This window comes from Triturus cristatus, chromosome 7, assembly GCF_964204655.1.
Source record: "Triturus cristatus chromosome 7, aTriCri1.1, whole genome shotgun sequence".
NCBI classification, from domain to species: Eukaryota; Metazoa; Chordata; class Amphibia; order Caudata; family Salamandridae; genus Triturus; species Triturus cristatus.
The window spans coordinates 1,563,771,441-1,563,796,434 of NC_140590.1; the positions used below are offsets into that span (position 1 = coordinate 1,563,771,441).

A 24,994-nucleotide genomic window follows, 5' to 3' on the forward strand; every position below is an offset into this window, starting at 1 on the left:
ACACACATAGTCACTCATGCTAATAAAGAATCAAACATACATTTACTTGCATATACAGTTATACACACACCACCACACTTACTTCTACGGAAACTTACACATACTTAGTCTTTTAAACAATCACTTATAGAAACACATACTTATTCATACAGGAACTCTTTCAATCTCTCACTCTCACATATACTCACTTATATACACCAATAGTCACATATACTAGTTTAAAACATATGTAGTTACTCATAAAGACACTATTGAGACAGTCATTCACTCACTAACACACCCTTACACACACTCATCCACCCATACAGTCCTGCACACATGCTGTCTTCAACACATACAGTGAGTCACTCATTAATGCACCTATGCACTACGTAATACCCCCCACCGAACCATGCAGACACTCAGACTGATACTCAAAAAACCAACTAATAACCTATATAGACACCCATGTAGCTACTCACCAACCCATGCAGCCACTTATACACAAAGTGAGAGACTGATACAGATATTTACATATTTAAACATTACTCACTAAGCTATGTATTCACTATGATACACTTAATCAGTCAGTTACACAATCAATTTTTCAAAAACAAATCATCCATTTAGACACTTACATACCCATTTATTCTTCCATCAACCTTGAGATATACATATATAAAACATATTTAATTTTCAGAAAAACACACATTCACTGGATGATGTCATGAGTGATGTCATTTGAGATGTCATGAGTGATGTCATGAGTGATGTCACTGACCATGTCATGAGTGATGTAATATGTGACGTCATCAGCAGTGCATTGCGGGCGCGGGAGTTATAGTTAGCTAAACTAACTATAACGGGGGAATTTCAATGGTTTTGTACAAGTGAAAAGTCCAGCTAACTATAACACCCCTGAAACCTATGGTTTTTTTAGTGAATTTCTGAGGTTTTTTAAATGCTAATTCCTAACTATAACGTGCCTGAAACCTATGGTTTTTTCTGTGAATATATATATATATATATATGGGAGAGTGTGTGTGTGCAGGAAGGAAAGACATCTATTACAGAGTAGTTATCCAGATATAGGAATTCCTTGGATTTTTGCTTGGTAATAACTTTGCCACCATTTGACAAATCCCCATGATAAGGCCTAGTCTGTTTTCTACATTGGCTGACGATGAAAGGTTTTGTGGTGATTTGTTAACGGGGCACAAAGAAAATAAGCATTTGCCATGCAATAGGTCTCGCATTTACGCGAGTTTGAGCTATTTACATTGCAAATAACAATGCCTTTTATTTTTGTTTTCTTTTTTAAAACTGAAATAAAAGGCATTCTCATTTACAATGCCAACAAAAATAAAAGGCATTGTTATTTGCAATGTGAATAACTCAAACTCGCGTAAATGCAAGATCTATTGCATTGCAAATGCTTTTTCTAAAGGAGGTTGGGCGGAGGAAGGTTACAGGGGTTCTTTGTACCGTGAACAATACAATGTAACATAGGGAAAAAACAGAAAGCCGATACACATGCCAGAAGACTGCTTCCCCAGACTGGACGGCCGGCTCAGGCTGCTGTATTGTGGCTGGAGAAGAGTTAGGATACACCATGATGGTTTGAAGCTCCCTCGGGATGGTGGAGGTGTATTACCAAGCAGCCTAGCTCCAGTATGTTGTCTCTTGGTTTAAGGATGAGGGCACAGATCTGGCAGTTCCAACACCAAAGTGAGTATCAAGGCCAGTGAGGCTGCTGGTACCCCCTATGACCTCCTGAAAGGAAACCGCTGCAAATCCGGTGAGCGTTACAAAGTAGGGTGACAGTCACAGTGCATAGTGAGGGTCAGACAGCAGAGCGAGGGTCAGAGAGGAGGGTGAGGCTGAAAGTGCGAGGTACTTAAATAAAAGGCTAGGGTGAGGTATGCTGGGGTACACTGATAGCAACAGGGGTTATGACATCAAATATTCATGTTAGGTAACCCGGAGCATTAGGGATGATAGAACAAGAAGAGTGGAAGCACGCCAGAACTGTAGGCTTCATGGAAGTAGTGTGAGGGGACAGTCAGGATGTCAGAGGTAGCAGTGAGGTACACTGGGGTGATGTCAGAGGCAGCAGTGAGGTACAAGGGATGATGTCAGAGGCAGGAGTGAGGTACATGGGCGATGTCAGAGGCAGGAGTGAGGTACACAGGGCGATGTCAGAGGCAGCAGTGAGGAATACTGGGCCGAGGTCATAAGCAGCAGTGAAGCACAATGGGTAATGTTACAGGCAGCATGAGGCACACTGGGCGATGTTAGAGGCAGCAGTGAGGTACACTGAGCGATGTTAAAGGCAGCAGTGAGGTACACTGGGTGATGATTGAGGCAACTGTGAGTTACACTGGGTGATGTCTGAGGCAGCAGGAAGGTACTGTCAGGACTGGCCCGTTTCAGCCCACTAAACATGTAAGGTCACTTCTCCATTTGGGCAAAATCCATAAGGTACGCCACTTTAACTCATGTAAAGACTTGTTTCACAAGGATTCTCTTATTTCCTTTGTTAGACGACTGATTGGTACATCGCGGAACCTTAAGATGGCCGCCGGTGATAACCGATCGAGTTTGGCAGTCTAGTGTTCCTCTTTTTCCCCGCACGCAGCTGTGCTCATGATTGTCCGCGCGGCAATCTGCGCACTTCACCTGCCTTTCTGAGGGATTCGGTCGCAGCATTTTCAGCGGCGAATTTTCAGTCAGTCAAGTTCTGGGTTGTGAGTATAGAAGCATTCCTGAGTGTTCGGCTTCCGCGGCTGCGGAAGGTAAGACAGTATCTCCTTCTATTCACGAACTTGAGAATTGAATTGAGAGAAGCTACAGTATCAGACTTCAGACTGGAGACAATTAAGAGTAGCAGTCTCATTTTCCAGGAAGCGCACAGAGCCTTGAATCTCAGTCAACTTACCTTAGTGCTTAGTCAAAGTTGTTTTTCAAGTTTAAGCTACATCTTTTCTGTGTTGCCAAATCTTCAAGGAGTGGAGTGAACAATTGCCCTAAGAGACAGTTAAGAAATAAAGAATGAAAGTTAGTCAAATTAATATCTACAAGTAGGTGTAGTTATGTATATATATATATATGTATAAAAATACTTACCAACTTGATGAAGTCCTCGTCCTCTTCTGGAAAACACCTGAAGCTCGCCGGAACTGGAACTAAGACTGTGAATAAAAGATAAAAGACTTAAATACATCTTTTCCCACATAAGGTTGCAAGGTAACACAAAGAGTGATCACTAAAGGTAAAGAGTATTGGGGAAAACACATGATAGCATTTTTGAGTAATCAAGTGTCTTACCTTAACAGAGCCTTTGAAAGTCAGAAAACGTTAGGAGGCAACCTTCAAGAGAATAGACAGCCACGTAGTTGAGACAGGTAATTGTAGTGGGGTTTAGTTAAGACTAGAGTTTAGGAAAAGACTGTATGAGAAATATTAATGTAGATCTGTTTTGCAGGAAGGATCCTACCAAATTGAAGCAGTCCTGTTTGGTGAAGCAAGACGTGGCGTTTCTCTTTTCTTCCAACTCCCCTTTCCCCCCTTGGGTTGTCCGAGTATACATATAAATATCATGTGTGTGCTGTGCTCGAATAACTAAGCTGGGAATTGTGGAATTGTCATCTGCTCCTGCGGAAGTCTAGCCTTTTTGGGACAGGTACTTGACAGATTGAAGTGCCCTTTTCAAAATACTTCCGCCTGGGCAGGATGGCTGAGGGATTCGATGTCAAGGCCCTAGCTACGGTGTTAGAGGGTATTCAAGTACAACTTAGTGAGGCAATGTTAGAGAATAAATCTTTAAGAGAGGAAGTCAGAAAGTCCAGTCAGGAAACTCTATTTTTATGTCAAAGGGTGGAAGATTAATCAGTTAGTGCTGTTTCTGAATCTAAAGAAAATAAATCGCAGTATTTTGCTCCTGCTCCCTCGGCGGCTGAACTCACCACACAGGTTATACATGCCATATCCCCCACCATTCCATTAGCAGCTCCTGAAAGATTTAGTGGGGATCCACATAAGGCACAAATATTCCTTACACAGTGCTCTTTACATTACCTCTGTAGACCCATAATATTTAAGGAGGATCAGTCAAAGGTGGCGTTCATGTTGTCCTACCTGAGTGGTGACGCAGCAGCTTGGTCGATGCCATTGGTAAATAACAATGACCCAATTCTGTATAATTTTGATGAGTTCAAATGAGAATTTTTGCGGATCTTCGATAGAAGAGCAGTTTCACAAACCACGGACAATGAACTTTTGGATTTGAAACAAGGAAACAGAGATTTAGTGGCATATTTGGCGCAATTTAATAAGTTAATAGTAGAGACTAACTGGCCCGAAACAAAGAGAGCTTCAATTTTCTATCGGGGCCTCAAGGATGAGATTAAGGATGGTCTGGCTCAAATTCCTAAGCGACCCACCGATGTATCTGAGCTATTTGATTTAGTATTGCAAATTGACCAACGACAATGCGAAAGAAAGAGTGAGCGTAGAAAAGATGTCAAGTATTTTCCTCCTCGATTTGACCGAGTCAAATTTGAAGGCTCCAAGACCAAGGAAATTTCTTCTGAAGAAGAACCCATGCAAATTAGCTCCGTGCGAGGCCCTTTATCTAAGGAAGAAAGGGAAAGAAGAAGGTCGGGCAAGCTCTGTATGTACTGTGGGGATGCTGGGCATTTTGTAAAAGAATGCACAAAGAAGCCAAAGAACAATGCCCTAGTAAAAGACAGGCTCCACCAGTAAGAGGAGTTGCCCTGGTGGGAGCTGAAGAAAAGTCAACTCCTGATTCTCAGTTGGTAGCAAATACGTTACAGTCTTCGACACCGCATTTAATTGTTGCAAGCACCATTGAATTTGGAGGAGCCAGATTGCAGGATATTTCAGTGATGATTGACTCTGGTGCTACGGGCAATTTCTGTGACATCGGTTTCGCGAAGAGGCTGAGAATTGCCTTTGTAAAGAAAGAAAGACCAGAAGCAGTGCGTGCAGTAGATGGTACCAATTTGTCATCTGGCCCCATCGTACACGATACGGAGGTGATTAAATTAACTGGGCCTGGAAACCATGTGAGCATTTTGAGATTCAGTCTCATTGACGCACCCCAGTTCCAGCTCATTGTGGGGCTTCCGTGGCTTACGGAACACAACCCAAGGATAGATTGGTCCAAAAGAACGATTGAAATGGACTCTAAATACTGCCAGGGGCATTGTCACCATTTGGGTGTAGAATCTATTGAAAAGTTCCCTTCTCGAGATGTGGTTAGCCAAGCTAAGATGATTTGTGTTATGGAGACACAAGAAATTCCCGACGAATATGTGGATTTGGTCGCAGTGTTTGATGAAAGAGAAGCCAACAAATTGCCTCCGCATCGAGAATACGACTGCCGAATAGAGCTGGAACCGGGGGCCTCTTTGCCATGCAGTCGCATATATGCTCTCTCTGAAAAAGAGAATAAACATCTCAAGGAGTATCTCAAACTGTACTTAGGAAATGGATTCATTCGCCCTTCTCAGTCCCCAGTCTCTTCCCCGCTTTTTTTTATTCCCAAGAAGGATGGTAATTTGAGAACGTGCATCGACTATCGAGCTTTAAATTCAGTAACAAGAAAGAACAGATATCCTCTACCATTGATTTCTGAATTGCTGGATCAGGTCAAGGGAGCCCGTGTGTATACCAAGCTCGACTTGAGGGGGGCCTATCATTTGGTCCGAATGGCAGAAGGTGATGAGTGGAAGACCGCTTTTCGGACTAGATTGGGACTCTTTGAATATCAGGTCATGCCATTTGGTTTATGCAACGCTCCGGCGGCCTTCCAGCATTTCGTAAATGATGTTTTGAGAGAATATTTAGATCGATTTGCTGTCGTCTATATCGATGACATTCTCATTTTTTCTGAAAATATGAGTGAACATGTTCAGCATGTGCGAACCATTTTGAAGACTCTATTGGAACACCAACTTTTTGTGAAATTGGAGAAATGTGTGTTCAATGCCAGCCAGGTGGAATTTTTGGGTTTTGTACTTTCTCCAAAAGGTGTATTGATGGATGAAGCAAAGGTAAAGACCATTAATGAGTGGCCATCACCTCGAAATGTGAAACAAGTGCAGAGTTTCATTGGTTTTGCCAATTTTTATCGACGTTTCATTGAAAATTTTTCTGAGAAGGTTTCTCCGTTAACCCGTCTGCTCAAGAAAGGAGTGAGGTTTGATTGGACCGATGAAACGGAGGAAGCCTTCAGAAGATTAAAGAACATTTTTACGACAGCGCCAGTGCTTCGGCATCCCAATCCTGAGGAGCCGTTCTTTGTTGAGGCTGATGCTTCCAATTTGGCGGTTGGTGGAATTTTATCTCAGAGGGATAAGACCACCAGTCAGCTTCATCCAGTTGCTTACCGGTCCAGAAAGTTAACCCCCGCTGAGTTGAATTACTCCATTGCCGATAAGGAGTTGTTGGCAGTCAAGGATGCTTTTCAGGAATGGAGGCATTATTTGTTGGGTACTCGACATGAGGTTACCGTGTTCCCGGACCATCGGAATCTTCAGTTTTTAAAGTCTGCTCGAACTTTAACTCCCAGGCAGTTGCGTTGGTCCTTATTTTTTGCAGACTACAATTTTGTATTAACTTACAAGCCTGGTTCCGCCAATGGAAAGGCAGATGCCTTATCCCGTCTGGATACCGGAGAAGATGTTCCAATCTTGAAAAAGAACTGATAATCCCACCGGAGAAGATAATTGGGGTGATTTTGTTTCCGGAATTTGAAGAACAATGAAATCAAGCTCTCGTTACCTTAAATCTTGCAGATTGGGTCAACTGGAAATCGAGAGATAAGGAATGGAAGACCCTATTTCAAAGGAAAACTTTTTATTCCAAGTGAAGAACTACAGAGTATGATTGTCCAACATTTTCATGATGATTTGTTGGCTGGCCACAAAGGAGTGAAGAAAACTTTGAAATTGGTTCAGCGCGAATTCTGGTGGCCGTCCATGGAAACTCAGGTGGGACAACATGTTGCCTCTTGTGAGCAGTGTTTGAAGGGAAAATCAATTAGAATGGCTCCACAAGGTTTACTTCTACCTGTGCCCCCAGCTCCTTATCCATGGCACACTGTTTCCATGGATTTCATCGTAGAGTTACCTTCTAGCCAGGGCTTTTCAGTCATTTGGGTAGTGGTGGATCATTTCACTAAAATGAGTCATTTTGTCCCACTCAAGTCAATTCCAAATGCTTCGCAGCTAGCCTCCTTGTTCACTCAGCATGTAGTTAAAACTCATGGGATTCCTAGGGTGGTAATTTCTGACCGGGGTCCCCAGTTTATCTCTCATTTCTGGAGGTCATTTTTGAAGAGATTAAACATAGACTCTCGTTTGTCTTCCAGTTTCCATCCCGAGACTGATGGTCAAACGGAAAGGGTTAACCAGGAGTTGGAGCAATATTTGCGTCTGTTCCTCATGGATCACGAAGGGGAATGGCCAGATATAATTTGGGCAGCGGAGTTTGCTTATAATAATGCTGAACATTCCTCGACAGGTTATACTCCTTTCTATTTAAATTCAGGTAGACATCCAAACACTTTTGTAGGGCGACAAGAGAGTGAAGTTCCTGCAGTGGAGGAAGTAATTCAGAATCTTCGTAAGGCTTATCAACGAGCTACAGATAATTTGATCAAGGCTAAGGCCTCTTACAAGAAACAAGCAGATAAGAAGAGGCGTCCAAGTCCTACATTTGAGTCAGGGGAGGAGGTCTGGGTATCTACACGAAATATGCGATTAAAAGAGAATTGAAAGTTTCAGCCTAGGTACATTGGTCCTTTTCAAGTAGAAAAGATGTTGAACCCAGTTAGTGTCAAGGTTCGACTTCCTCCGAGGCTCAAGATTCATTCAGTTTTTCATGTCTCCTTACTTAGGAAGAGCCCACTGAATTTGAGAAGGAAGGGTCCTCCCAAGCCTCTTCAAGTCCAGTCTGGAGAGGAATTTGAAGTTAAGCGAATATTAGACTCTAGAGTTAGGAGAGGAAAATTGTTTTATCTGGTGGACTGGAAAGGTTTCGGTCCAGAAGAAAGAAGTTGGGAACCTAAGAACAATTTGCAGGCGCAACGATTGATCAAAGAATTTCACAGGAAGTACCCAACGAAGCCCAAAGGAGATGAGAGAGGAGTTTTGGTGGGGGGTACTGTCAGGACTGGCCCGTTTCAGCCCACTAAACATGTAAGGTCACTTCTCCATTTGGGCAAAATCCATAAGGTACGCCACTTTAACTCATGTAAAGACTTGTTTCACAAGGATTCTCTTATTTCCTTTGTTAGACGACTGATTGGTACATCGCGGAACCCTGAGATGGCCGCCGGTGATAACCAATCGAGTTTGGCAGTCTAGTGTTCCTCTTTTTCCCCGCACGCAGCTGTGCTCGTGATTGTCCACGCGGCAATCTGCGCACTTCACCTGCCTTTCTGAGGGATTCGGTCGCAGCATTTTCAGCGGCGAATTTTCAGTCAGTCAAGTTCTGGATTGTGAGTATAGAAGCATTCCTGAGTGTTCGGCTTCCGCGGCTGCGGAAGGTAAGACAGTATCTCCTTCTATTCACGAACTTGAGAATTGAATTGAGAGAAGCTACAGTATCAGACTTCAGACTGGAGACAATTAAGAGTAGCAGTCTCATTTTCCAGGAAGCGCACAGAGCCTTGAATCTCAGTCAACTTACCTTAGCACTTAGTCAAAGTTGTTTTTCAAGTTTAAGCTACATCTTTTCTGTGTTGCCAAATCTTCAAGGAGTGGAGTGAACAATTGCCCTAAGAGACAGTTAAGAAATAAAGAATGAAAGTTAGTCAAATTAATATCTACAAGTAGGTGTAGTTATGTATATATATATATATGTATAAAAATACTTACCAACTTGATGAAGTCCTCGTCCTCTTCTGGAAAACACCTGAAGCTCGCCGGAACTGGAACTAAGACTGTGAATAAAAGATAAAAGACTTAAATACATCTTTTCCCACATAAGGTTGCAAGGTAACACAAAGAGTGATCACTAAAGGTAAAGAGTATTGGGGAAAACACATGATAGCATTTTTGAGTAATCAAGTGTCTTACCTTAACAGAGCCTTTGAAAGTCAGAAAACGTTAGGAGGCAACCTTCAAGAGAATAGACAGCCACGTAGTTGAGACAGGTAATTGTAGTGGGGTTTAGTTAAGACTAGAGTTTAGGAAAAGACTGTATGAGAAATATTAATGTAGATCTGTTTTGCAGGAAGGATCCTACCAAATTGAAGCAGTCCTGTCTGGTGAAGCAAGACGTGGCGTTTCTCTTTTCTTCCAACTCCCCTTTCCCCCCTTGGGTTGTCCAAGTATACATATAAATATCATGTGTGTGCTGTGCTCGAATAACTAAGCTGGGAATTGTGGAATTGTCATCTGCTCCTGCGGAAGTCTAGCCTTTTTGGGACAGGTACTTGACAGGTACGCTGAAGCAGAAATTAGAGCCAAACTTTACCTGCGCCCTCTGAACCATCTCATCTGAGGTGCCGAACCTCTCCTCCAGCAGGGAGCGGATGTGCCAGGTCTCAAACTCCACCTGCTGCCGGATCAAGTCCATCTGCATAGAGAACTGGCGGGACATAGAAAGGGGCGGAGGAGAGGTGGCCAAAAGAGAATGAGAAGTAGGGCAGGAAGGGATGGAGGGGAAGAGGGCCCAGAAGTATGAGGAGAAGGAGCCAGAGAGCCATGTAGGGGAGGGGGGCAGACACGAGCAGACGATTGTATGCCCTACTGAGCGCTGGTCCTGGCCCGTGCATTTTTAATATAGGAATGACTGCGGGGGGGGGGGGGCTATGCCGGTGCGTGACCTTCAGGAACCGCAGGGGGGACGAGCCGGAGGGTCACTTTACAAAACAGCTGTCCCGGCTGCACACACGCCGTGAAACAAAACAAAACCGATCCGGGGAGAGGGGCACTGCTGCATGAGAGCAACCGATAATACATTGAATTAGAAAAGGAACTGAAGAAAGCAAAACTCCAGCGGCATACCTTCATAAAAATGCGGCACCGCTTCGCTCAGCTACAGCGTGCTAAAGCAGATTGAAACAAGCTGAACAAAAAGTGCTTACTGACTAATTTGAAGGATACTGTATATCGCCGCAAGGATCGATCCAGTCTAGATGGGCAAGCCAAAAAGGAGACAGGGAGGGAACAAACAAGACTCACTTCAAATAGAAGGACAGCGTTTACCATAAAGAATTACGCGTGCCAATAAAAGGCATGGGCGGAGCTTCCACTCCACTTCCAAAATCTCCTCGATGACAAGAGGCCTCGCAGAGCGTGCAGCACATACACTGCAACGCTAGGCGAGACCTAAAAAGGGGGTCCTAAAACATGATTTTCCCCAATTGCATTTTTCATTGACTTTTGAAACAGACATAGCGGTAAAGAGACTGAATGGATTTTGATGCAATTTGCCAGGAATATATATTATGGTGTGAAAAGGGTCCTTAAGTTACAAAACATCTTGGTGATATATTGGGTGGCAGTATACCTCTCTGTAATTTTGTGGTATAACGCGGTACAATGCCTTACCATAGTAAAAAAATAGCCATATTGCTTAGAGCACAGTTTGGTGTGCTCTGAGTATGTGTGTTATCTACAGGTTAGAGATTCATGATAAACAATGAAACAAGAATAAGTAACAAAAAAAATAATTGTTTTATTGTTTTTCATAAATACTTTTTAAAATTTCAATACGTACTCTGGTACTTCCTAGATAGTAGAACTGGATAGTAGAACTACGTTACTTTTTAAAAAAATATATAGAAAAATACAAATATGTTTCCTTAACTATTGACACGTTTGTAAAGTGCCTCATGTCTTCCTATAGGTAAAACAAAACATAGTAATAACCTATATCTAATGTAGACACCGAGAACTCAGCATATTTGCCCCTACGTCTGCCTAAAGAAGTTGATGGAAAATGAAACAAACACTCCCCGACACACCATTTCACTCTGCTCTACAACATGCCACTTCACTTCACTCTACGACACTCCACTCACCTCTAGGCCACCCGACTCTACTGTAATACACTGTACGACATGCCACTCTATGACATAACACTCCACCCTACTCTACGACATGCCACTCCACACCACTGAACTCTATGATACACCACTCCACTCTATGCCACGCCACTCCTCTCTACCCTGTCCACTCCACTTTACACTACCCCACTGTATGCCACTACACTCTGTGCCACTACACTGTATTCCCCTCCATTGTAAGACACTGTACAACATGCCACTCTATGACACAACACTCCATTCTACTGTACGATGTGCCGCTCCACATCACTCCAGTCTACGCTATTTCACTGTACACCAGTGCTCTCTATGCCACTCCACTGTAAGACACTGTAAACACACTGCTCTATGATGCAATACTGCATTCTATGACACTCTACTCCTTTCTATGCCACTCTACTCTACGCTATTCCACTATATGCCACTTTACTTTATGCCACTCCACCTCACGCCAATACACTCTACGCACTCTACTCTATGCTACTGCACTGTACGCACCTCCATTGTAAGACACTGTACGACATGCACTCTATGACACGACACTCCACTAAACGCCACTCCACTCTACTCTACGACATGGGTCTCCACTCTATGCCACATGACTCTATGCCACTCCTCTCTACACTATTCCACTATATGCCACTCCACTCCAGTACACTCTACGCCTCTCCACTCTAAACTACTGTAGTATACTCCCCTCCATTGAAAGACATTGCACGACATGCCACTCTGACACAACACTCTATCCAACGCCACTCTTCTCTACTCTATTACACTCTACGCCACTGCACTGTAAGACACGCTGCTCTATAACATGACACTCCGCTCTACCCTACTCCACTCTTTGCCAATACATTCAATGCCACTCCACTCTATGCCACCCCATTAGACACCACCCCATTCTATGCCACTCCACTCTGCCCCTGCACTGTATACCCCTTCATTGTAAGGCACTATATAACACACACTCTATGACATGACACTCCACTCTACCCTACTACATGCCACTCTACTCTACTATACGCCCCTCCATTTTAAGACACACAACATTCCACTCTACTCTATGACACTCCACTACATTCTACTGATTGACACCCTACTCCACTCTACACCACTCCAATCTATACTATTCCTCTCTATGCCACTCCCCTCTATGCCATGACAGTGTACACCACGATACTCTATGATATGACACAACGACAATACACTGCATGACACTCCACTCTATGCCACTTCACTCTGCTCCGATCTGCAACACTCTACTCCACTCTGCGACAGTCCATGCCCCACCACTCTACCACACTTTAGTTCACTCTATGACACTCCACTCTACAACACTTTGCTCCACTGTGTGCTACTGTACAGCACTCTACTCCACTCTTTACCACTGTACGGCACTTCCCTCCACTCTAAAATACTTTATGCAACTCCTTCTATGCCACTTCACCCCATTTTACTCTTTGACACACTGCTCCACTCTACTCTACTCTGTGCCACTCGGCTCTACGAAATTCTATGCCACTCCACCACTGTATGCCACTCCACTCTATGCTATTCCACTCTATGCCTCTCCAGTTTATGCCACTCCACTCTACGCCATTCCTTTCTAGGCTATACCACTCTATGCCACTCCACTCCATGCCCTCCACTGTAAGAAACTGTATGACACACTACTCTATGACATGACATACCACTCTACGATACGCAACTCCACTCTACATAACTTCACTCTACGACATGCTACTCCACTCTATGCAATTCCACTCTACTCTACGACACGCCACTCCACTCTACGCCACTTCAATGTAAATTACTGTACGACACACTTCTCTGTGGCACGAAACTTCACTGTATTGTATGACACACCATTCCACTTTACTGTATGACACCCCACTCCACTCTATACCACTCCACTCTATACCACTTCACTCTACACCACTCCACTCTACATCATACCCCTCCACTCTATGCCACAACACCGTATGCCATGATACTCTATGCCACTCCATTCTACACCAAGACATGGTAGGGCACAATACTCTACTATATGATACTCTATGACATGACTCAGTGTAACACTCCACACTACCCCACTCCACTCTACCACACTCTGAGCACCTCCACTCAACCACACTCTTCTCCACTCTATGACACTCCACTCTGTACCACTCTACAACACTCTACGCAGCTCCCTCTATGCAAGTCCATCCCCACTTTACTAAACTCTACTCTACGGCACACTACTCCACTCTACGACACATCACTTCACGCTACTCCCCTCTAACAAGGCTGTACTCCACTGTATGTCCCTCCACTCTACACCACTCTACTCTACTGTACTCCATTCTTCGACACTCCACTACACACCACTTTACGACATTTCACGATACGATTCTACAGTGTACTTCACTCTCCTCCACTGTACTTTACAACACTCTATTTGAGGACGCTCCACTCTATGACACTCTACTCTTTGCCACTCCACTCTACAACACTGTACTCCACTCTTCGCCACTCAACAACCCTCTACTCAACAACGCATCGCTGGATTATTATTATTATTTAGATCTTGTAGAGAGCATGGCTCCCCAGAGGGTTTCCCAGCACTAAGCAGCGGGCATGACAGCTTTAAGGAGAGAGCTCAAAAGATCAGATTTTTAGCTCCTTCCAAAAGGTGAACAGAGAGCTGCAACATCGTAGAGATTCCGGGAGCGCTTTCCATAGCTGTGGCCCTAGAAGAGCTAAGGAGAGGAACCCATCCGAGTGAGCCTGACTCTAGATGACATTCCACGCGAGAACACTCCATTTCATGACACTCCATTTGACAACACTCCACTCCATCATTTGAATCACATTTTTATAAAATAAAGAAACAGCGAAATTCAATGAAAAACCCAAAGGTTCAGGGTAAGTCTTTGTTAAAAATACTTTATACATTTTTTTGTATATAAAACCAACTTAAACTACACAAACATCCATGCACACTGGTGTCAACTTGCTAGCCACACTGCATACACTATAATTCTCCATGCACTGCTTATGCCCCTTCATATTACATCACTTATAGCATGTTAAATGATAGCATTCATAAAAAGACTCATGACATCTCAAATTACATCATTCATGAGAACACTGTGCATGTTATTGGGCCGAGTTATAGTTAATGTAGGTTGGCTAGAGAGTTGACAATACTGTGTATGAAGGTGCGCAAGCTATACTATGCTAAGTAATACTAAGATTTGGGCGGGGCACAAATTATAATAACTTAAAGTTAAGTAGGGTGGAAAACTTCTCCTACCTTGTGCTTTTACTCAATTCTGGTCTTAGTTGGCAACTGCCGGTTAAGAAAAATGTAGGGAACTTAAAAGGGCAATTTCTGGTCTGAACGATTTTGCCAGTTGCCTTGGGCACAGGCCTCCAAAATTATATACAAGGCCATATGTATTCCTGTGGCAACATTTGGGTGCAAGATATGGGGATATGCACCTGTCAACCAGATCCTGGTGACAGAATCAAAGTTTCTGAGGGACTGAAATCATTCACAAAGAATTGGGCATGAATTTTATCATAGATCTTATCCGTCTTCATCCACTTTTACTTTGGTGCTCGGTATAGTACAAGGAGGAGCTACATTTAAATGTGTTAATTCCCCAAGACTGCTTGTTCCTGGATAATGTGTCTCAGATACCATAGCTTCATTATATAAAGTCCACCATAAAGATCTAGGGAAACCAGGTCTATTTTCAGATCTCAAGGGTATTGTGAAAAAAGATCTTCACTAGGTGAGGCAGACCTTCTCACTCAGGGTGGCAGCTCGATGGGAAGCCACCGCTTTGTCCAAGCAGTTGATGCGTAAATACATTATGGTTGAAGCGGTTAGTGGGATTGAGCCATGCCTCCTCTTGGAAATGCCTAACCACCACCGTCGTTTTTTAACTTATTTTAGAGTGAGCATATTTCATCAGCTAATGTTTCCAAGGGGGTCTGGCATAAACCGTCTAATTTGCCTCTCTGTATTTGTGACAATGCATCAGTCTGTGATACCATGCACCTAGTACTTATTTTTTCCAGATTCACTACCCTTTGTCATAAATATATAAGACCCCTCTTGTTGTCAATGGGTTTTAACCAGATTAGACCTGCAACTTTTATCCACATCTCAACTGTGTTTTTATATTTCATGGTTTCTAGATGATGTTCTTAGTGCAAGTTTTTAGATTTTGTGCACAAACATTAGTCTAATGGTTGTCTTGACTGATATTCTTCTCTGTGAAATGACTCTTGCTTATGTCTGACTGCAAGCCATTGACTTTTATTGACATTATCCTATAATACGGTCTTTTATCCATGTACAGGTTTTTTATATTTTCGTGTCGATATTTGTGTAATGTATTTTTAATGTACACTTGTTTTGTCACAAAAATTGAATAAAGTTATGATGATAATGATGGTGAACTTAAAGTTATAACTATAACCTTGGAATGTTTAAGGTTTGTGTAGTTTAAGTTGGTTTTGTATACAAAAATAAATGAATAGTTTTCTTTACTATGCTATAACTTAGCCCTAGATTTGCCATTTGAGACATGGATAATCAGACCATGCATACGCCTGTGTCCACACATCTTGATACCAATCCCTCAACAGTGACCAAACTACCATGTCCCACATATTCTCTCAGGGGTATTTTTTTGGTTTAGTTATCCACTGGTGAAGGTGCTTTACTGTCAGAAGAGGTCCATCTTGTCATAAACTCCCAAAGTCAGACTTCATTTTTAAACGTTAAGTTAGCCTGTAAGCCTTCAAACTGGTTTCCAGACATGGAAGCCTGGGCAACAAGTGCCTTTCTCCTGGATTTGTCCCTGTTCTGTTTCAGATCAAGGTCCTTCATCCATTTACAATGATTTCCTGAATCATGATCATAGCTACCTTGCCCACCTGTTTCTCAAAACCCTTTGGCGGATGTCGTAGCCATGGTACTGTCACACGTTACAGACATTCCCCAACTGTTGTCTATGTTCCCGAGCATCCTCTGCAACTCTTGCAGGAGTGCCCATAATTAGCCCTCCAAGTCCACCTCACATTGCTGGTCTCGCTGCTTTCATAGATCCAGGATATAAAGAGCGTAGGTATGCAAAATACTCTCTTTTTTTTATTTTTACAAAGTTTCACACAATTTATGCAAAAACCCCTGCAAGATATTGGCAGGAAGCAAGCTTGAGTAGGACAGTCATTTTTTAAATCCGGGGACCCCCCACTGAGTCATTACTAAGCATTGTCGAAGATTTGAACCCCAAAACAATAGACACATAATACAGTAAAAAATCAGTCATCAAACAAATACACAAATGATGACACATTTTATTTAATTCGATAACACATATAAATAAAAATAAAATTGAAATTTTGATTTTGAATAGAAAGGTTGGAGCTTTTGTAAATTCAATTGAGGCCACTCATCATCCATACTATATTCTGTCTGATGCACCTGCGCTGCTCCCGTGAATCAATCTGAGGATACTAATTACATTTTTTGCCTCCAATTTCAAATTCCTTCACATTTACAGTACATTTTAAAAGTTTCAATTGTACATTCATCTACTTTATTTATATACACTTTATTAATCTGTTAATAATATTTAATTTTCGAAGCCGTCACGGACCCCCTAGGAGGCTTCGTGGACCCCCAGGGGTCCCTGGACCACAGGTTGCGAACCACTGGAGCAGAACATTTCTGCTCAAAGCTGTCTTTCATGAGCGAAAAATTATGTCAAGTGTCAAATGCAAACTTATCTGAATTTCTTGTTTGTGTGATTTGCGAGTTTAACACATTTTGGAAGTGTAATTAAAATTACACATGGTATTATAAAAGTGCGGGTGGACTAGTTCTTGGAATGGAGTGTGCATCACTTTGGCTCCTCTCCTTCCAAGTCGTGCACAGTTTAGCTTCACTTCATGACATGAGAATATCCTACCTTAACATTAATGTCTCCCTCTCAGCTATCTCTGGATATGAGCCTGTAGGATGGCTTTGGTAAGCACACTGTTGTAATCCTTCCACTTGGTACGTTCCTTTCCCCCCCCTCCCCCTCTTCCCTTAGTGGTTTCTCCCTTCCCCTGTCACGAACATTCCAATGCACCCTTCTACAGTTATGCTGGAACCTGTGATGGTGATTGACCAATAAAGAAGAGTTCCTTCTTACCTGACTATTGGTTGATTTTATAACACTGGCGACGCATTGCTGTGTGGGGACGGCTCACCATCACCCCCAATTGCTTCTTCAAATCCAGCTATCCTGTGTAGGCGGTCGTGAGTACCTTGCTGCCCACGGAGGCTCTGCTGCTTCAAAGTAAGACTGAGGCTGTGCTTAGAATGGTGCTTCCACCTCCTTCGTTTTATTAAGCTATTTTGCGGCTGCATGCTTGTGGCTGAGAGAAGGATTAAACTGTGCCACGTTCGTTTCGCCTCCGTGGTCTTATGACACTTGCTCTGTGTGTGGGCCTCTTAGCGCTGCTTCTCCCGTCTTGCCGCGGCTCCGTCTGTGGTCCTGGAGATGAAGGATCGCTTCCAGCGCTGGTCCGCCTTCGCCTCAGTGACAAGGCTTCTATTGTCATCTGTCCCTCTGGTGACGCTTCGGCCATATGGCAGGTGACTCCCTTTTGTCTCCTCAGTGCTGTCCGGAGTGAGGCTGGCTGCTGTCTGAGGTGCGGTGTGGTCGCTCTATTCTTCGGTCGCAAGGCAGCTTCTTGGAAGTTTCTCTGGGGCATTCCCTGTGTGATCTACTCTCGGCGCCACTTTCCAACATCCTCACATGAGCGGCGCATTCCATTTCGCACGCCCTCAGCTGATCGTCGATGTTGACTTTCCTCAGCTGAGGCGCTCAGGGTGCGCTGCCGATTTTGGCCTCTGGGTGGCAGTGTGGCTCAAGTTTTCAGTCTGGTTGTGAGGAGATCGTCTCCAGCGCTAGTACACTTTCCATTCACGTTGTGGGACCCTCTATCAAGCTAATTTTTCCTACGTTCGCTGATGGGCACAGCTCAAGGGATTCCTGCCTGTCATATCACGCTGACGGGCACAGCTGCACATTGTGTTAATCACTGCTGGGCACAGTCATACCTCTTAGGACGTGCTTGTCTGCTCACGCTGACAGGCTCAGCTGCTCCTCGCTAATTGTTGCTGTCACACGCTCTAAGGGTCATTTTTTCATTTTGAGGAGATTTCCATCATATACTGCGGAGTTTAGTGATTCTTTTGCTTATACGTCATGGTTACTGCACATTGGTGATTTTGTTTCTTATACCTCATATTGTCTGTACAAGCGTATACCTTGGATTTTATGTACTGCTTCATTCATGTATTGCAGTGTACAAGGGGGTTGTGCATGTGGGGGGTTGTAAAGCAAAAGTAGAAATTGTGATTGCTTGTCTGCATTCTTAGCAACGTTTTGCATTGTGTGGGGTGCTCTTTCCAGTCTTTGTACATAATGGCAGCCGCTAATATGTCTCAGCCTCCACCATTCCTTAACGAGGCAGGAGAGCCAGTTCTGCCTTGGAAACAATGGTTTGGGTTACTGGAGTCCTATTTAATTGCTATAGGGGGGGAGAAATTTTCCCATTTACGTAAATTACACACCCTGTTACACAATTTGGGTATTGAGGGACGTAAAGTGTATGATGACATCTCCACTAATGCAGAGGGTGGAAGTGACAGTGATGACGATGAGAATGTGTATATGGTGGCAGTAAATAAACTACAAAAACATTTTAGTAAGAAAATAAATGTAGTTTTAGAGAGGCATAAGTTCTTTTCAAGAACACAGGGCAAACATGAGAAAGTTAAACCATTTATTGCAGCGTTAAAGGGTTTAGCGAACACATGTGAGTTTGAATCCCTTCAGGATTCCCTAATTAGTGACCAATTGGTCAGGTGCACCAACAATCATAAGATTCAGGAGAGGCTTCTGGTGGCAATCCCTGACCTCAAGGAAGCCATAGATATAGCGGTAGGGATTGAGCACACAGCTGATTGTATGGTGGAAATGAAAGGTGAAGGAAGCAAAACCACGGAGGTCAATGCCATAAGCAAAGATCTTAAAAATAAGTTGGCTAACACCTCATCTCAGGGGAGTAAACTCAAGTGTTATAGATGTGGTAGCCCAACGCACCTAGCTAACAACCCGATATGCCAAGCACGTTCTGTTGTCTGCCACAAATGTGGGAAAAAAGGACATTTGTCCAGGGTTTGTCATGATCAGCGTTCGAAATCAGTGTTGGAGATCGAGTCGCAAGCATTTCCTGATCCTAAATTGATTTTTCAATTAAAAGACACTAACAATTCAGACAAATTTCCTTCTTGCAACATCACTCTTGATAACAAAACTCTAACTGTCTTTGCTGATTCGTGTTCCCCATACACCCTGGTTGATGCTAGTATATTTCCACAACTGTTCCCCTCCTGGGAAGAAACTGTACAGCCCCCAGACATTCAACCTGGAGGCTACAATGGGGACCCCATACCCCTGTTGGGCATGACCACGAAGGAAATAGGGTTCAAAGGGAGGAACACGGTGGGCAAGATCTACATTACCCAGAAGGGGTCCAACTTGTTGGGTTGGAAACACCAGAGGGAACTCGGGATTAAGCTAGATCCTAACAGCCCCGATCAGGTCCTCTTAGTGGATCCCTCAGTTGGAGGGATGGATGTTTGCAATGACTTCCCAAAGGTATTTTCGGATGACCTAGGCTTACTCAAGAATTATCAGCATTCCATCAAATTAAAATCCAATGCCAAGCCGGTAGCACACAAAGCCAGACCCATACCACATTTAATGCACGTTCCCCTTCGTAATGAGTTGGACAGATTGTTGTCGTTGGGGGTGATTGAACCCATAGAGTGTTCACAATGGTTGGCCCCCATTGTTCTTACCACCAAGGCTACCAGTAAGGATATCAGGCTATGTGTAGACCTCAGGGACCTTAACCAGAACATATGGGTAGACAGGCACCCTCTCCCACGAATTCATGAGGTGCTTACCCTCATTAATGGTGCGAGTTGTTTCAGCGTTCTCGACCTATCCTCTGCTTATCACCAGGTGGAGCTTCATCCCAACTCACGCCATCTCACCTCCTTTGTGACACCCCTGGGAGCATTCCAATTCCTTCGCATGCCTTTCGGGTTGGCTTCCGCTGCGGCTGCCTTCCAGAGGATCATGCAGCACGTCTTGAAAGACCTTCCCAGAACTCTCTGTTTCCAAGACGATATACTAATCTACGGGAAGGACTTGACTGAGCATAATGCCACTCTCAGGATGGTCTTGACCAACTTGGAAAAAGCTGGCCTCACGCTAAAAAAAGAGAAATGTCGTATTGGAGTGGGATCGGTTGAGTACCTGGGGCACACCATCTCTCAAGATGGTATCAAACCTAAAGCAGACCTAGTTAAGGCTATTCGGGACACTGTTCCCCCTAAAGGTGTTCAAGACCTCAAATCATTTTTGGGCCTTTCCGAATATTATTCCAAATTTGTGCGGAACTATTCCTCCATTGTGGAACCTTTACGCAATTTACTCAAATCCAGAACTTCATTTGTGTGGTCCGATGCCTGTCAGAAGGCCTTTGAATTGGTCAAAGAGAGCATAATTTCTGCCCCATCGCTGGGTAGGTTTGACCCTAAAAAAACCACAGTCCTTTGCACAGATGCAAGCAATAAAGGGTTGGGGGCCAGTCTCACCCAAATGGGGGAGGGTAAGGAACACATTGTGGCTTTTGCATCTCGTGCTCTAAAGGGTGCTGAAATCAACTACTCGGTGGTGGAGAAAGAAGCATTAGCTTGTTTCTGGGCGATCAAACACTTCCGCTTCTTTCTGTGGGGCATTCCTTTTACGGTGAAGACGGACCACAAACCACTGATGTTTGCTTTCACCACCAAAGGAGCCAACAAAACCACTCCCAGAATTGCTAGATGGATTTTGGGTTTGGAAGGCTACAATTTTTGCGTGAAATACATGCCAGGTTATCAAAACACGGTTGCTGACTTTTTGTCACGGTCTCCATTAGAGGGGGAGAGTGCTCTTGTTAGTAGTGAATGTGATGATGTAATACTGCAACTTACCTGCTTAAATAAGGAAGAATGGATTGACAGTATGAAAGCTGATGCAGAAATGTGTTCGATCAAAGAATTCATCAGAAATGGTTGGCCTGGAAACAAGAACGACATTCCCACCAATTTAGGTAAATTCTGGGATGTCAGAGTAGAACTTAACATACAAGGAAATGTGATTTGCAGAGGGGAGAAAGTTATTCCTCCAGAGAACTTGAGAGAGAAGATTGTGGGTCTAGCACACGTAGGACACTTAGGGCGGAGTCTAACCAAGAACAAAATCAGACTGGAGTATTGGTGGCCAGGTATGGACGCCATGACAGAACACGTGGTGAGAAATTGTGTAGACTGTAGCCGTAGTGACAAAACTCACCAGACTCGCAAGCCCCCCCTTTCTCCCGTCGAAGTGCCTGATCGACCATGGTCTAAGTTAGCCTTGGACATCATTGGTCCTCTCAACTTAAAAACATTGAAGGAACGCTTCATCTTGGTGCTGGTGGACTATCACTCACGGTGGTTGGTCTACAAATGCGTCCACCAAATCGACACAAGAGTCCTCATACAATTCCTAGAAAGTGTGTTCTTTGAGGAGGGGTTACCTGACACCCTCATAACAGACAATGGAGTACAGTTCACTTCAGACAACATGAAAGAGTTTCTGTGTCACAGGGGCATCACTCACCACAAATCAGCATTGTATTGTCCCCGTGCAAACGGTTTAGTGGAAAGGATCAACCGGTTGTTCAAAGAGTGTTTGCAGAGGGCTGAAGTGATGGGGACACCAGCAAATTCAGCGTTAGTGGAAACGGTATGGGCCTATCGCACTTCTCCTAATAGTGTCACTGGGGTTTCCCCGTTCACTTCTCTTAAAGGAAGGATCCCGAAGACGAAACTTTCTCCACCTGTAGGGTCAAGAAAGGACACTTGTGTAGTAAACCGAGGTGAAATTTCAAGAAAAGTGGGAGAACACCAAACTAAGTACAAAATCAGATACGACCAGACCAAACATGTAAAAAAAACAAATGTTCAAGGAGGGAGATTGGGTCCGGGTGGATTTACCTAAAGCACGCAGGAAAGAAGCGTCAAGATTTTCAGATCCGTGCAAAATATCTAGTGTAGGAAAGAATGTAGTCCATCTGGACAATGGCCAAACGTGGAGCATGGACAGAATCATCCCTCATGGACAAGGGGGTGTTTTCGACAACGGTGGTAACCCAGAGACAGAGTCTCAAACTCTCAGTCCCAGAAGATCACTGAGAACAAGGAGCTCACCTATCTGGGCCAGAGACTACTGTGTTAAGTGAGAGATATTGTTATTGTTTCTTCCTTGTTCCCTTGCAGGACTTGTTATTTAACTACTTACCTGGTTTTGCAGTGGACTGTCGCTGCCCGCTTGATACTGCTTTCACCTTGTAGACTCCTGGTTCTCTCTCCTTCCCCTCTCTTTATCTCTTTCTTTCTCTCTCTCATTCGCCCTATGCAGGGAGGTGTGTTGTAATCCTTCCACTTGGTACGTTCCTTTCCCCCCCCTCCCCCTCTTCCCTTAGTGGTTTCTCCCTTCCCCTGTCACGAACATTCCAATGCACCCTTCTACAGTTATGCTGGAACCTGTGATGGTGATTGACCAATAAAGAAGAGTTCCTTCTTACCTGCCTATTGGTTGATTTTATAACACACACCTTCACCTACAGACTCATGGAGGGAACCCACCTCTTGTGGCAGGATAGTTCTCATCCTTCAGTGTCAATATGACTTTTTCGTTTTGGCCTGCAGGCCTCCGATACCAACCTCACTCTGAAAGAACGCTTCATCAGGCTGGCGGGGCTGCTGAGTTTGACTAAAAGGATCTCAAATACTATTCTGCCAGAGGTAGTAATCTATAGGAATGCAACAACTTGGTGCTGTTCTGTTTGTCACTGTTACTTCCCAGACTGCCTCATATCATGTATTGAATGAGGTATGGAGATGTGAAAGGCCTGTCCTCACTCTTCATTATTCTCTATACTTCCAGTGTCTTATAGGAAGCCTCAACAGGTCCTCTGCCACCTACCATTGCATGAAGGCTCCACTGGTTCATGAGTGAAGCAGTAATCAATGTACCAAGGCTTGGCCCTTACTCAGCCAATGGCACAATAGCTTCTAAAGCCTTATTTCAACCCCATTAAACAAGTGGGATGCCTTGGTACTTGATAGACTTTGAATGTGCAAATGGAAATTTTCACAGCCCGTGCAGCGAAAATCAAAATGAAATAAGTAGGAGGGGGCACATACTGCAAGCCACCATTTCCATCCATTGCTTTTTTCTAACTACTTCATAGCTGGCCCACTGTACACAACAAGTAGTAACCTACCCATTTCTTAAGACAGGAGACAAGAAAAACTAAAACATTGTTTGGCAAGTGATATTTGTTTCACTTATTGATATTTAATTATTGTTCTTTTGCGTGCTGTTGCCTTTCTGTTGTTTTACACATGCAATTCTGGAATTACACCTTAAACCTTCTCTCTTCTTACTTGTAGCCTCACTTGCCATTGATGGATTAGACCTTCCTTTCACAAAATCCCCCATGGTTTATGTGTTGAAGTTGATACCTGAACTGTCCTCCTGCTGTTGAAGCATATAGCCTGGTGTTGGAATCCTTCAAATTTGATGCCATCGTCACTCGCTGTTCCTGATGTTGCAGTGCATCGTATTAAACGACTTCTATTTTACCCAAATTTGTTGTTTTTCTTTCTGTCGTGCCTGTCTGCCATGTCTGCGAGTAATGCAATGTCTCCTTGATTCAGTGGTCTTGGATAGAATTGTTATTGTAGGAATGTGGAATGTATTAAGCCATAGGCTGCTCAAAGACAGTTGAATCTGGCACTTGGGACATGAAGATATACATTCTTTCTCACATTCATGGGTAGATTAAAGTGCTTCTTCAATAACTCATCCCTCTCTTCTCAATCAATATTGCTGACAAAGCGAATCACACAAAGCCTATGCCACCTGCTGCTCGCTGTAGTTTCTGTTGTGGGTTGTTTACAGGATGGCAGATATGGCTTGACTTTACTTCTCACTGAATCCCTTATAGAGTATGCCTTCCTCGTTCTCGTTAGTCCACGGATTGCAAACTTTCTCATTCTGTTTGCCTCAGTTTTGCTGCCTTTTAAGTGGTGCTTGTAAATATGCACCATCAATGAGGAGAGTCCTTTATCTCCTATGCATGATAACATAGACTAGATCAGTCACGTGCCAGCCACATTTTCAGCAACACAAGTACCCCGAGGTATTCTGGCTGCCTGTACTCTTTTACTAGACAAAACAGACAGAAATCTACTTAGTATATGATCTAACAAGATGGCGGAGGGCTTTGCCACTGCCCACGCGACAGTGGACTGTCCACTCGATTGGGAGATAACCTCCTGCCTGTTGGGATCTCTTTCCTCAAAGAGAATCCTCCGGTGCAGCGGTTGCACTATCAGACACGATGAATGCGCAGTGCGATGTCTTTCTTTGCCCGTTCACCATTCTTTTTTCAGAGACAAATACCTGATACATGGCCTTTTGTTTTCCATGCCCAGGTGTGTCGCCATGGGTCGTGCCAAGGGTATTAGGTATCAGAAGGATTGCTGTCAATAAATAGGCTCTACCAGGGGACTGCCAGTAATAACCACACCCCTAAATGATCATGGAAACCACCACTTAGGTGGCAGAGTACAACCACCTATTTATAGCAGACTTAGGCGATTGGCTAATCACGGCAGGTCTACATGCAGCTACCCCTGGTTGCATGATCATCCATTACATCTCAATGGACAAGAACCCAACACTACAGTGCCATCTTCTATGC

The 24,994-nt window shown here is 43.8% G+C and overlaps 1 protein-coding gene across 1 annotated transcript in view; it reads left to right on the top strand.

The window, feature by feature from the left end:
• Positions 1-23,870, top strand: part of WFDC3 (WAP four-disulfide core domain 3) — an 85,744-nt gene extending 61,874 nt beyond the window's left edge. Inside the window, exon 5 of the mRNA XM_085615162.1 lies at positions 23,679-23,870. The gene's annotated coding sequence lies outside the window, so the exon portion shown is untranslated. The remainder of the gene's footprint in view (positions 1-23,678) is intronic.
• The last annotated feature ends 1,124 nt before the right edge of the window (positions 23,871-24,994 follow it).